General features: G+C 46.4%; 1 long non-coding RNA gene across 3 annotated transcripts in view; it reads right to left on the reverse strand.

Moving 5' to 3' along the window:
- The window catches only part of LOC146059701 (uncharacterized), a 27,585-nt gene extending 15,035 nt beyond the window's left edge, over window positions 1–12,550 (reverse strand). The window contains exons 1-2 of one of the 3 annotated variants that reach the window (XR_014470298.1): window positions 12,374–12,550; window positions 11,406–11,458 (exon numbers count right to left, since the gene is read on the reverse strand). This is a non-coding gene — a long non-coding RNA (uncharacterized LOC146059701). The remainder of the gene's footprint in view (window positions 1–11,405; window positions 11,459–12,373) is intronic. The other 2 variants (XR_014470297.1, XR_014470299.1) reach the window with 2 other exon arrangements.
- Between the last annotated feature and the right edge of the window lie 169 nt (window positions 12,551–12,719).

Consider the following 12,719-nt stretch of genomic DNA (forward strand, 5'->3'; position numbering starts at 1 on the left):
TATAAATAGACAAAATTATATACGGGGAATCATAAATTAGGCAATCCAAAAATATGTAACAACCCCCTGGATCAACCCAAACCCTGTTGCAGGTGAACGGCAACGTTTTTTTGATCAATATTGACACACCCCTAGCCGAAGAGGTGAAGGAGGAATGGCAGGTGTATCCAACCCAAGGCCTCTTTAAGGCCATCTGTTTACTTCCCACCAAATGCGTTTCTGTTAGAGCGACTATATCTGGTCCCATTTTCCTTAACTGATTCATAACCAGGGACCGTTTTATCTTGCAGTTCAATCCCCGTACATTCCAGGTCACTATTTTAATCTTCGTACCCTGGTTTAGAGACCCTGCCATTCCTTCTTTTTTAGCCTTTTGCCAAAAGAGGCGCAAATTGCTGTACATAATATACAATCAGATGGATATAAAAGCATTAAGTACTGTAGACAAACCCCACATCCTACCAGTCCCTCCCCCCTCCCTGTATACCTCCCTGTGCTAGGCATACCTACTACTCTTCCCTCCCACCCGAACCCAACATGGACACAAAAAAAAAAAAAAAAAAGAGAAAAAACAAAACAAAAAACAGAAAAAAGGAGAGAGCAACTCCCGTCTATCTGGGGGCTTACAAAAAAAAAAAAAGAAAAATGGCCGCCAATTTGCGGGGAGCTCCCTGGAATTATTTTGACATATATTTTTTTTTTTTTCATTTAGACCTATTCCTGCACCAGCTGCCTTGCCCCCGGAACCTGGCTGTCTAGCCATTTAGCAGCTTCCATCGGTGTGTGAAAAAATATAGTCTCGTTTTTATTGATCACCCTTAATTTTGAAGGGAAGATCATTGAGTATTTCAAGTTTTTCTCCTGCAGTCTTTTTTTAACTTCAGAGAATTTAGCTCTCTCTTTTTGCACTTCGAGCGCAAAATCCGGAAACACGGAGATTTTAACCCCATTATACTCCAGAGGGCCATTAACACGTATCAAGCGTAGAATAGAGTCTCTGTCCTGAAAGTTGAGAAATTTAACAATTAAGGTCCTTGGTGGGGACCCCGGAGGTAGTGGTCTCGTAGGCACCCTGTGTGCCCTTTCCACGACAAAGTGGTTGGAGAATGAAGCTTGACCAAATTTCGCACACAGCCATTCTGTTATAAACTTAGCAACGTCTGCCCCTTCCTCTTTTTCTGGGATTCCTACCAACCGCAGGTTGTTCCTTCTTAGTCGTCCCTCAGTGTCCAGGAATTTTACCTTCATCTCGGCTATTTGCTGAGACATTTTGTTAACTTTACTGAACCACTGGTTGTTCACGTCTTCCAGTGCCGAGATACGAACCTCCACCTCCTTAATACGTTCTGTGGTCAATTTAATCTCGGTTTTTATGACAACGATCTCTGTTTGTACCCCCATAATTTGTTCAGATAGTCGTTGCTCTGAGCTGCTAATGGCCGCCAGGACCTGCTGGAGGGTTATTTCTGTCTCAGGAGGTGGACTTTTACTTTTGGACGGTGTACTCACTGGGGTAGAGGTAGGGGTTTGGGTATTCCCGCCTTGTGTGCGGGCATAACGTTCTAGTCGGGCGGCTGCCGAGGTGTTACCGGTTTTTCCCATTGTCACTGGGACCAGTTTTTACAGTGTTAGCTTGATTTGGTGTCAGATCTTGCAAGGGAGTACACACCACACCCAATGTCACTGGGCTTCTTTAAGTCTATACTGATTATATTACGCAGTACAGATTGCCTTTAATTCGATGCAGCTTCTCAATCAAGGAGTTATGCAGTGGTTCCCCGTTTATATACCGAGGTTTCTCAGGTGCTGATATTATAAGCACAGTTAACTATAATTATAACTGTGAGGCAGGTCAAGAGAGCAACAACCAAGAAAAAATAAAAAGGAAAAAAGAAAAAGATATACTGCACCAGTGTTCTGCTGTATTCAGCACTAGTTTCCTTGGCAGGTTATCCCGACAGAGTGGTGCTGCTGCTTTGCCTGTGTCCTCTCTCTGTCCCCCTCTGTACAGGAATGTGCCGTCCAGGAGATATGCTGGCGGAGGTAGACTGCTCAGCGTTCCCCACTATCAGTGGGTAGAGCCGACCTCTCTCCTCTCTGTAGTGTCCGGCCAGGGAGCCGCATGCGCCCCCTCTGTGGGTGCAGGAGTGTGGCGTCTAGAAATTATGCCAGCGGGGGTAGCTGTTTAGCGTTCTCCGCTGTCCGTAGGCAGAGCCGACCTCCCTCCTCTCTGCGACGTCCAGCTAGGAGACCGCATGCGCCAAGGAGCTGTGAGCCTCACGCTGCCGCCGGAAGCCGTCGGAGTCCCGGTGCACCTGGGAAACTCGTCCGCACCGCTCTCCTCTCTCTGGTTCCCCCCCGTCGCCGGGCGGACTCTCTCTGCGCCGGGCTGATTCCCGCGATGTTGGCAGAAGGTAGAAAACTGAAGTGCTAAGATGTAGCGGTAACTCTGCAGGTACTGCCCCAGGGGAAGGAGGCTTTGGCGGGCTTTAGGTCTATACGGATATCAGCATTCCAGGGAGCTCACGCCATCAACCTCCTCACACCCGCACCGCCGTGGCGACATCGTTTTCCCTATTCTAAAGACTACAGACAGCTAAGTGACTGAGTACATTGGCTTTGTGTAAACGCCTGTACATTTTGCGCTGTAACTGTGTTATTTGTGAACATCATGTCTGTGCATCAGTCTGTGGTTTTGGGGGAGGGAGCCCCAGATACATTGAGCGCTTGCAGTGTTTGTACACTGAAATTTATCCCTGAGCAGATGGCCAAGGGGGGCTTGTGTATTGCTTGCGCTGCTGTGAAACCCATGGGGAGTGAACCCCAGAGGGTAGAGCAATTGGAACCCGTGTGGGCCAGTGCCCTGGGCAGGTCTGTAAATGCTTTAGTGCAATTGCTGGACAGACAGAGTGATGTCTTGGTAGATACTCAGAGACCTATGTCATCATCTCAGCAGTCCTCTGGCTCCTTGCCTCTTACCCAGGCAGACCCTGCTTTCCTACAGGTGATGCAGGATACTGCTAAGGGGATTAACAGGTTTAATGAATTGCTAGACAAGATTGATGTTGATGCTGTGGGGACCCCTAAAAGGTCTTACTCAGTGCCTTTAATGGTTGATGAGGAAGAGGGAGCATATGCAGACATTCCCTGGGAGCAGGGTGATGATTCTGAGGATTCCTCAGCCGCAGGGGTGGAGGATTTGATTACTGCTGTTAAACAGGCTTTAAATTTGTCTGTGAAAGATAAAACTCCTGCAAAAGGTGTTTTTAAACGGCAGCGTAAGGAAGCTGTTACTTTCCCTTCAGATGAAGGTTTACAGGATTTATTGGAAGGGGCTTGGAAAACGCCCGATAAAAGGCTGCAGATGCCTAAGAGATTCTTAAGTCTGTACCCCATGCCTGAGTCTCATGCGGATCTCTGGGAGAAAGTTCCAGTGGCTGATGCTTCTGTGGCACGGTTGTCAAAAGCTACTGTTTTACCAGTGCAAGGGGGAGCAGCTTTTAAGGACCCCGTAGACAAAAAGCTGGAGGGTAACCTAAAAGCAATATTTGAAGGGGTGGGATACACCCTACGTCCTCTGATTGCTTCAGCCTGGGTCTCTAAGGCCATGATTGTATGGGCCAATGATTTGTGCACTATTTTACATGCTGACCCTTGTGTGTTATTGCTTGCGGAGAAGCTGAAAGCAGCAGCAGAGTATGTGCTAGAGGCTGAGGAGGAAGCTCTCAAAATGGCTGCTAGAGTTTTCCACAGTGTCTGTCAATGCCAGGAGAGTGCTCTGGCTTAAGGCTTGGGAGGCAGATAACAAGTCTAAGAAGGCCTTAGAAGCATTAGCTTTTAAAGGAAAGCTGTTATTTGGCTCAGAACTGGAAGAGATTATTAAACAGGCCACAGGTGGCAAAAGTACTTTCCTGCCTGCCCCTGCAGCCAAGCAGACATCAAGATTTTCTGCTTTCAGGCCGTTCTTTCGGCCCTCCCCTAGAGGAGGTGCGTCCTTTCGAGGACAGTCTTTTAGGGGAAAGTTTCAGTCCTCCAGGGGTAAGGAGGCTTGGCTCCGTGCGGCTCTTTTGGGAGCGGCTCGCTCTCTTTTAGAGAAGGGTGTGGTGATCCCGGTCCCCAGAGCGGAGTGGAAAAGAGGCTTTTATTCCACTCTGTTTCTGGTGCCCAAACCAGATGGGTCTTTCAGACCGATTTTGAATTTAAAGTCACTAAATGTCCATTTGTGGGTAGACCATTTCAAAATGGAGTCTCTATGGTCAGTGCTGCTAAGCCTGGACCAGGGAGAATATTTGGCGTCCATGGATGTCCAGGACGCGTACCTTCATGTCCCTATACACCCAGAACATCAGGCTCTGTTGAGGTTGGCGATAGGAGACCTGCACTTGCAATTCCAGGCGTTGCTCTTTGGACTGGCCACAGCGCCAAGGGTATTCACCAAGATAATGTCTGTAATGGCGGATGTGCTTCGACTGAGGGGAATCACGGTGATCCCATATTTGGACGACCTGCTGTTCAAAGCGGAGTCAGCAGACATGTTGCAGAGTCACTTGGCAGAAGCCATCAATTTTTTGCAGGTTTACGGCTGGCTTTTAAACTTACAAAAGTCTCAGTTGGTGCCGTCACAGAGACTCCAATTCCTGGGAGTGGTTCTGGATACCCGCCTACATCGGGTATTTTTACCAGAGGCAAAGGCCAGGGATCTGGCTGCCTTGGTCCAGGAGATTCTCGGCTCTCGGAGCACATCAGTATGGAGGTGCCTCAAGCTGCTGGGGAAGATGGTGGCGTCTTTCGAGACGTTGCAGTTCGCCAGGTTCCACTCTCGAGTGTTCCAGTGGAACATTTTGACGACTTGGTCAGGAAACACGCAGACCATGAAGTCGGAACAGATAGTGTTGTCTCCAGAAACTCGATCCTCCCTGAGATGGTGGACAGAGGTGGATTCCCTTCAGTGGGGTCGGTCCCTGCAGTCCTGGAGCTGGCTGGTAGTCACTACCGACGCCAGTCTTAAGGGCTGGGGGGCAGTAGTCTTGGACCTGCGTCTGCAAGGCTTGTGGACCCCAGAGGAGTCTGCCTTACCGATCAACATCTTGGAACTGAGAGCTGTGTGGACGGTGATTTCTCTGGCGGGAGAAAGGTTACAGAGGCTCCCTTTAAGGATTCAGACCGACAACGCCACAGCTGTGGCATATCTGAATCACCAGTTAGGCACACGCAGCAAGCTGGCTATGTGGGAGGTGTCCCGAATCTTCTTGTGGGCGGAACAGAATGTTCCAGCATTATCAGCAATATTCATACCAGGAGTGGAGAATATAGAGGCCGACTTCCTGAGCAGGGAGGAGCTGATGGAAGGGGAATGGAGCCTGAACCCACAAGTATTTCACCAGATTACAATGAGGTGGGGAACCCCGGATGTGGACCTGATGGCATCCAGGTTCAACCATCAGGTACCCAGGTTTTATGCCAGGACGAGGGATCCACTGGCAGAAGCAGTGGATGCCATGACTATCCCCTGGGAGGGGAATCTTCTTTATGTTTTTCCACCAGTTCCAATGCTGGCAAGAGTGTTGAAAAAGATACAGGCCCAGACAATTCCAGTAATTTTAGTGGCCCCAGATTGGCCAAGGAGGTCCTGGTACTCGAGGCTTCAGAGATTGTCTGTGGACTCGTGGCGTCTACCTCTGAGGTCAGACCTTCTAAGACAAGGACCGTTCAACCATCTGGATTCAGCTCGATTAATTTTGACGGCCTGGTTGTTGAAACCGCCATTTTGAGGAATAAAGGATTCTCAGAGGCGGTGGTTAACACAATGATTCGATGGTGTGAAAGGCAGAAGTCACACACATCACGCTTTAAATTGGCAAAATTGTTGGAGTTTTTGCAGGATGGCTTTTCCTCCGGGTTAAGCCTTCAGTCACTCAAAGTACAGATCTCGGCCTTGTCTATTTACTTCCAAAGAAGGATTGCTTTATTACCGGAAGTACAGACCTTCCTGCAGGGGGTGTCCCGTTTGAAACCTCCCTACAAACAACCAGTAGCACCATGGGATTTATCTCTGGTTTTGGAGTGTCTTCAGAAGGCCCCTTTTGAACCATTAAGGTCGGCTGACCTTAAATTCCTTACATGGAAACTGGTATTTTTGTTGGCAGTGGCGTCAGCAAAAAGAGTATCGGAGTTGGGAGCATTGTCATGCAAGTCTCCCTTCCTTATATTTCATGATGATAGGGCTGTTCTTTGGACAGTACCCCAATTTTTACCAAAAGTAGTCTCTGCTTTTCATCTAAATCAGGAGATAGTTCTGCCTGTGTTTCAACCCCCAGAGGGTTCAAGGAAAAGGGACAAATTGAGGAATTTGGATGTTGTGCGCGCCTTGCGCGTTTATGTGGACAGAGTTAAGAGTGTCAGAAAGACTGACACCTTGTTAGTTTTGTATGACATACACAAAATTGGTTGGCCTGCTTCTAAGCAGACCATTGCTAGGTGGTTGCGCTCTGTTATAGCGTTTGCATATACTAAAGTTGGTAGGCCTGTACCGGCCAGGATTAATGCGCATACCACCAGGTCGGTTGCCACCTCTTGGGCGGTTCGACATGGGGCAACAGCTGAGCAGGTTTGCAGGGCTGCCACTTGGTCATCTGTTCATACCTTTGCCAAATTCTATAGGTTCCATGAGTTCGCGTCGGAGGACGCATCATTTGGGCAAACAGTGATGAGAGCTGCAGACCTGAGCGTACCCACCCAAAGGACCGGCTCTGGAACGTCCCAATGTTGAGCTGTGTCACCAGGACCATTGAAAGAGAAAAAGGGATTTTTGTAAGAACTTACCGTTCGAATCCCTTTCTCTGATATGGTTCTGGTGACACAGCGATCCCTCCCTTACACTCAGTAAGAATGCCAGGTTCATGATGTTTCATGTTATATGGTTAAAAGTTATTTTTGAAAAATGTGTATATAATGTGTGCAGGCGTTTGTACTGAGTTAATGTATTCCAGTGGCTTTGAAAGATTGAACTGAAGAGTCTGGGATGCAGTAGGGGAGGAGCCTACCCTCTAAAGCTTTAGGATAGGTGCCTGGCTCCTACGGACCCTCCTACATCCCATACATCCCAGTGTTGAGCTGTGTCACCAGGACCATATCAGAGAAAGGGATTCGAACGGTAAGTTCTTACAAAAATCCCTTTATTGTCCAAAAAGAGTAAGGACCATAAAAAAGATCAGATGGACTGCTTCAAATGGTCGTTTACTACTGATTTTACCTCACAACATGTAGAAGTTAAAAAGATTTTCAAAAAACACTGGGGCCTCCTAAAAAAGGACCCTGTAATGGGGGACAAGATCCCCAAAGAACCCAGTGTGATTTTCAGACGGGCTCCTAACCTCAAAAAAAGTTAGTACAGAGCCTATGCCCCGCCTCCCCCAAAAAAGCCGTAACATCCTCTAAAGGCTTTTATTGTTGTGGGGAGTGTGTGGGGTGCAAAAACATCCCGAATACATTTGGGATGAAAATTGAAAATCTGATGATTAATGGGAAACCTTATAAAATTAAGGACTTTGTAACATGCCATTCATCCAATATTGTTTATGCAATTGAATGTTCTTGTTCAAAATTTTATATAGGCAGGACAACCCGTCCCTTTAAGGTTAGACTTGGGGAACACCTAAGAAATATTCGCAAAGGTTTAGAGGTACATGCCCTATCAGCCCACTTTAAAACCTGCCACCAATGTGACCCGAAGTGTATTAAGATTTTTTATGAATTGCAGAAAATTTTACCAAATGCAAGAGGTGGTGATTTTACAAAAAAACTGGCAAAAGATGATCGAGATGTCCCTAATTTTTAATTACAAAACACTCATACCGAGTGGTTAAAATAAGGACTTCGAGACCAAATGTTTTTTATAATTCACACCTTTTTTTAATTCATGCTACGCTTTTAGACTGTTTTATATTGTTTATTAAGGTCTCATTTTATCGTGTATATTAATTATGCCTTTCTAATTTATTCCCGAGGATATATTTCCTCCATATACTGGGAACACCATTCTATTCACAAGAAGAAGGGGCTACCATGACAACAGTCCTCCCGCGATTAATTGAATATGGGATATGCATCACGCTCCGAGTGGAACGCAAGCTCTTCCGGAAAGGTAGCCGGAAGTTCAACAATGGAACGCAAAACGTCATATCCGCTTCCGGTATCGGACGGGATACCGGAAGTGCTCGGACGCCGGAGCTACACGCTGTATATTGTAATCAGCTGCGCTGAAAAACAAAACGAAACTGTGACATGGACTGCCTTAATACTTTACCTGTTTTAATGGAATGGGTGGGAATTTTAGCCGTTAGCCGATCTATGTCTGGAAATAGGTCTCTCATATGTCTCCCGAGAGGGGGTATTTAAACCAGACCATTACACTGGTTAATAACACGCCTTGAGAAAGATTCATCTTGAATCAAAACTGGTCGGCCTGTGACCTGAGACACAGAGGGGACTTCAGTGGATCTTACCTGACACCAGCAGCATTCCGGGGACGCCTGTGGTAACACTCTTATGCGCTGTTAGTCTACATTCCACCTGTAGACATATTTTTATGGTGAGGGTCCTCTGTTGTAGTCCTTCCTGTGCCATCCTATTTTTATTTGTCATTGCTATTAAAACGTACTGCACCAAATATTATTTCTCTCTCATCCTTCGGAGCATACATCTGCATCTTTGGGTTAATGAGAGGAGGAGGATCCATTGGTGGAACCCAGATTCCCCTCAATCAAGTGTAATTGTCTACAAATATAGTACACCAATCCTTTGGGTACGAGCAGACCTCCCTTGTGTTCTATATGTGTCCTATGTAGTGTAACAATATCACACTATTGGTTTTCCTTCTTTTTCTCTTTTGGGTACAATACTTATAATTGAGAGGAAAGCCATTCATCGATAGCGCTCTGGGATTATCAGACATCGATTTGGGGTTATTGGTAGAGTCTAAGGAGCCGCTGCGGGGGCTGCATTGAAGGAGCCAGTGGGAGGCGCATATATCCAGAGAGGAGAACTGCTATATGTATAGCCAGGATTGGATGATCAGGCTCTTGTCGCCTTCACAGAGGACACTGTAAAGAGTAAGAAGCGGCTGGGTCTTTTCCATTGTAGATCTTCTTGATTGGTTAAAATCAAATGAAAATGGTCAACATTTCGATCCACAGCCAGGATCGTTTTCAAGACATCAGCATAAGTCGCAGGATGCACATAACCAGACAGTATACTGCTGCGGACTGAAAGGTCAACTAACAATATCTTACGATGTCTGTCTCAGGAATAAAACTACCTTTGCAACTTTTACATTTGATGGTGAGTGCCTGCTCCCTTCCTATGCTTTGTTTGGACCAGGGGTTCCTTAAAGCTGATAGGGGACAGAGGGGTGATTTGAGGTGGAAAGTGAAATGCCGGGGCCACTTGATTGCACTTGTCCCTACAGTGTCCATGCAAAACTGGCCACCGCCTTGTTGGAGACAGATGCTAGGGGTCCTATTGGACATCTAGCTTCTGTCAGGGGAGCTCAGTGTGTACAGTGCCGGCAACCCATGGCAACGAGCATGTAACCCCCTGACAACGAGAATAGAACCCCCGGCAATGAGCACGTTGGGGCGTCTAGGGTCCGTGCGGGGCGGCGACAGGTCGTGATAAGAAACCCATAGGCTTCTATGCCAAGTCAATTTATTGAAATTTAGTTAAATATTGCCCCCACATTGAGTAACGCTGGCATTTTTTACTGATCTTTTGAGGATCACAGCAACGTTGGCACTCGAAGGGTTTATAAAAAGGTTTGCTTGGCAATTTTCACACCTTTTTTCACAAATTTCCTTAGCACTCAAAGGGTTAATGTTCACCTGGTGGCTGATTCTGTGGCAGGAACATGAGTCTACTCAGTGCTTCTTTATTAAATACTTTAATAAGAACTTAAAGTATATTTACTAAAATGTGAGTTTTTAGAAGTGCAGCCGTTGCCAATAGCAATTAAACAGATTCTACTGTTTTTTTAGCACCTTCTAGAAGATAATAACCTGTAAAAGTGTAGTCAGAGATAGAGCTTAAGAATAATAAATAGATGTGAACAGTAAGCATAGGTAAAGGCAGAAGGGGGGAGGGGTTCTGGTTGCCCAAAAAAAAAAACCTCCTCTTGACAAGTGCCTTAAATTATGACAACAATAACAATGATGTATAATATGATTACTAGGGCTGGCGCCACATCATCCAGGGTAAGGGACAGAGATCAGCTGGCGCACATGCCCAGTGGTAGCAGCTTCATCTCCACATTTACTGTATGTGTGGATCTGTGCCCTCAATCAGTGCACTGGACTAGAGAGCAGCTACCAAGAGGAAGAAACAGGAGCCTTACTTAACCTGATTTATAACCCATTTTTTTGTTATTTTTCCACCTTCTAGTAGTGCCCCTTAGACAATATGCCAGACACTGTAATGACCCTTAAGCATTATGCCACACACAGTCGTGCCCATTAGACAATGCCACACACAATGTCACATCATGTCACACACCATAATGTCCATTAGACAATATACCAAACATCTTAATGCCCCTTACACATTCCGCGCAGGGTAGGGAAATGCTGCGCAGTAGAAGGATTAGGTTTAGGCGGCGGGGTACAGGGTTAGGCTTCGTGGGGGGGGGGGGGGGGGGAGGGGATTAAGGTGTTATAATCTATCTGTACAAACACACACATTTTATATATAGATATATTATAGTTTGGAATGAAAGACAGCACTCAAAGGGTCTTATCAAAATGTGCTATAATGCAAAGTGTTTTTTACTTCGCATTATAGCACGTTTTGATAAGACCCTTTGAGTGCCGTTTTTCATTCCAAACTACATTCCTCTACATACATACACACACATACAAAATCATGTCCAAGTTTGGAATGTCACTCTAATTAAAAGTAGTGTAAATGGTGGAGTGCCAGAAAATAAGTGTTTATAAGTAAATTGTCATACCCAGTCAAGGCACTCCCGTTCTGTCAATCCTCAAGAAATCTACCGGTACGCTGCGTTCCAGTGGGAATATTTCTTGAGTGAATGACAGAATGGGAATAACGTGACTGGTTATGACAAGTCATATACACACAATTACATACACACACAAACATTTATATATGTATATATATTTCACAATGCAGCTTGAAAACTTTTTAGCTTTTTTTTAACTTTTAGTGAATCCCAGCAGTCAGAGCAGGATTAAGATCCCACCTGCACCTTTCTGCCCCCTGATCCCACCTGTACCTCTCCGTTTCCTGTGCACCTCTCCATCTCCCTGCACTTCTTTGTCCTCCCCTGCACATTTCCATCTACCTTGCACTTCTCTATCCTTCTGCCCCCCTGCACCTCTCTGTCCCTCCTTTACCTCTCCATCCCCCTGACTTCCGTCATCTCTCCGGCTCCCTGTCCTTCCTGCATCTGTCAAATAAAATATATGTAGAAAACATAACAAATATGCAACAACATTTCTCGCATTTGCCTAACTTCAGGCAGGCAGCAGGTGGAGGATGGGGCATGTGGCAGGTAGCAAGCAAGCACTGGGGCGGGCAGAGGAGGTAAGGTGCAGCATTAGCCAGTCCCCGTCTATTGTAGCCTGCGCGGCAGCCACTCCCGGCACAGGCTGCAACTTCACTAATGAAAATCAGCTGTCACAGCCCAGCACGACCCTGCAGCGCGTGTGGCTGTGACAGCTGCCACTGGGGAAGCAGTGCCCTGGCTGCTATATACAGGTACATATACCATACAGACACACATCACATACACACACACATACCATACATATACACACAAACAGGACATACATGCACACATACAGTAATCACACGCATGCCATACATACACACAGGACATGCCATACAGACACGCACACATATCATACAGACACACAGGACATACACGCGCACATACCATACACACACAGGACATACACGCACACATACCTTAGACACAAAGGACATACACGCGCACACACACATGGCATACAACCACAGATACCATACAGCATGCACACATACAGCATATTTATAAACATACACAAGCTATAGACACACATAGCATACACAAAGGACATACACAAACACACACACACACACACACACACAGCATACACAAAAAGTATACATACATACAGCATACTTACAAACACCTATACTAAAGCAAATAACCCCCACAATCAATGGAGGGCAACCAGTTTACATATACCCAGTCCTCCCCCTTCCCACTGCAGCTACCAAGACATAGTGCTTACTGGGCCAGCATACATTAATGGTGCCCACACTTTTCTCCCCCCTGTGCATGCCCCTGCAGCTGACACCCACAACAAGGGACACAAACCTGTAGAATCAGCATGTCACCCATTCATAGCTCCGTCTATCAGGCAGCCCCATGTCCTGGAGACAGAGGGCTAGATTCTCTAAGCTTCAAAAGTGATAAAATGGAGAGTGATAAACAGCCAGCCAATCAGCTCCTACCTGCCATGTCACAGACTGTGTTTGAAAAATGACACACAGAAGCTGATTGGCTGGCTGTTTATCACTCTCCATTTTATCACTTTTGAAGCTTAGAGAATCTGTCCCAGAGAGAGGAGCTTCTTCCTGACAGCCGAGGAGCTCAGTGTGCGCTGCAGCGCCATCTACAGGCGGCTCAATAGTATATACCCAGCTTCCTCCCAGCAGAGCAC

This window comes from Crinia signifera, chromosome 2 (assembly GCF_055691185.1).
Source record: "Crinia signifera chromosome 2, ASM5569118v1, whole genome shotgun sequence".
Classification (NCBI taxonomy): Eukaryota; Metazoa; Chordata; class Amphibia; order Anura; family Myobatrachidae; genus Crinia; species Crinia signifera.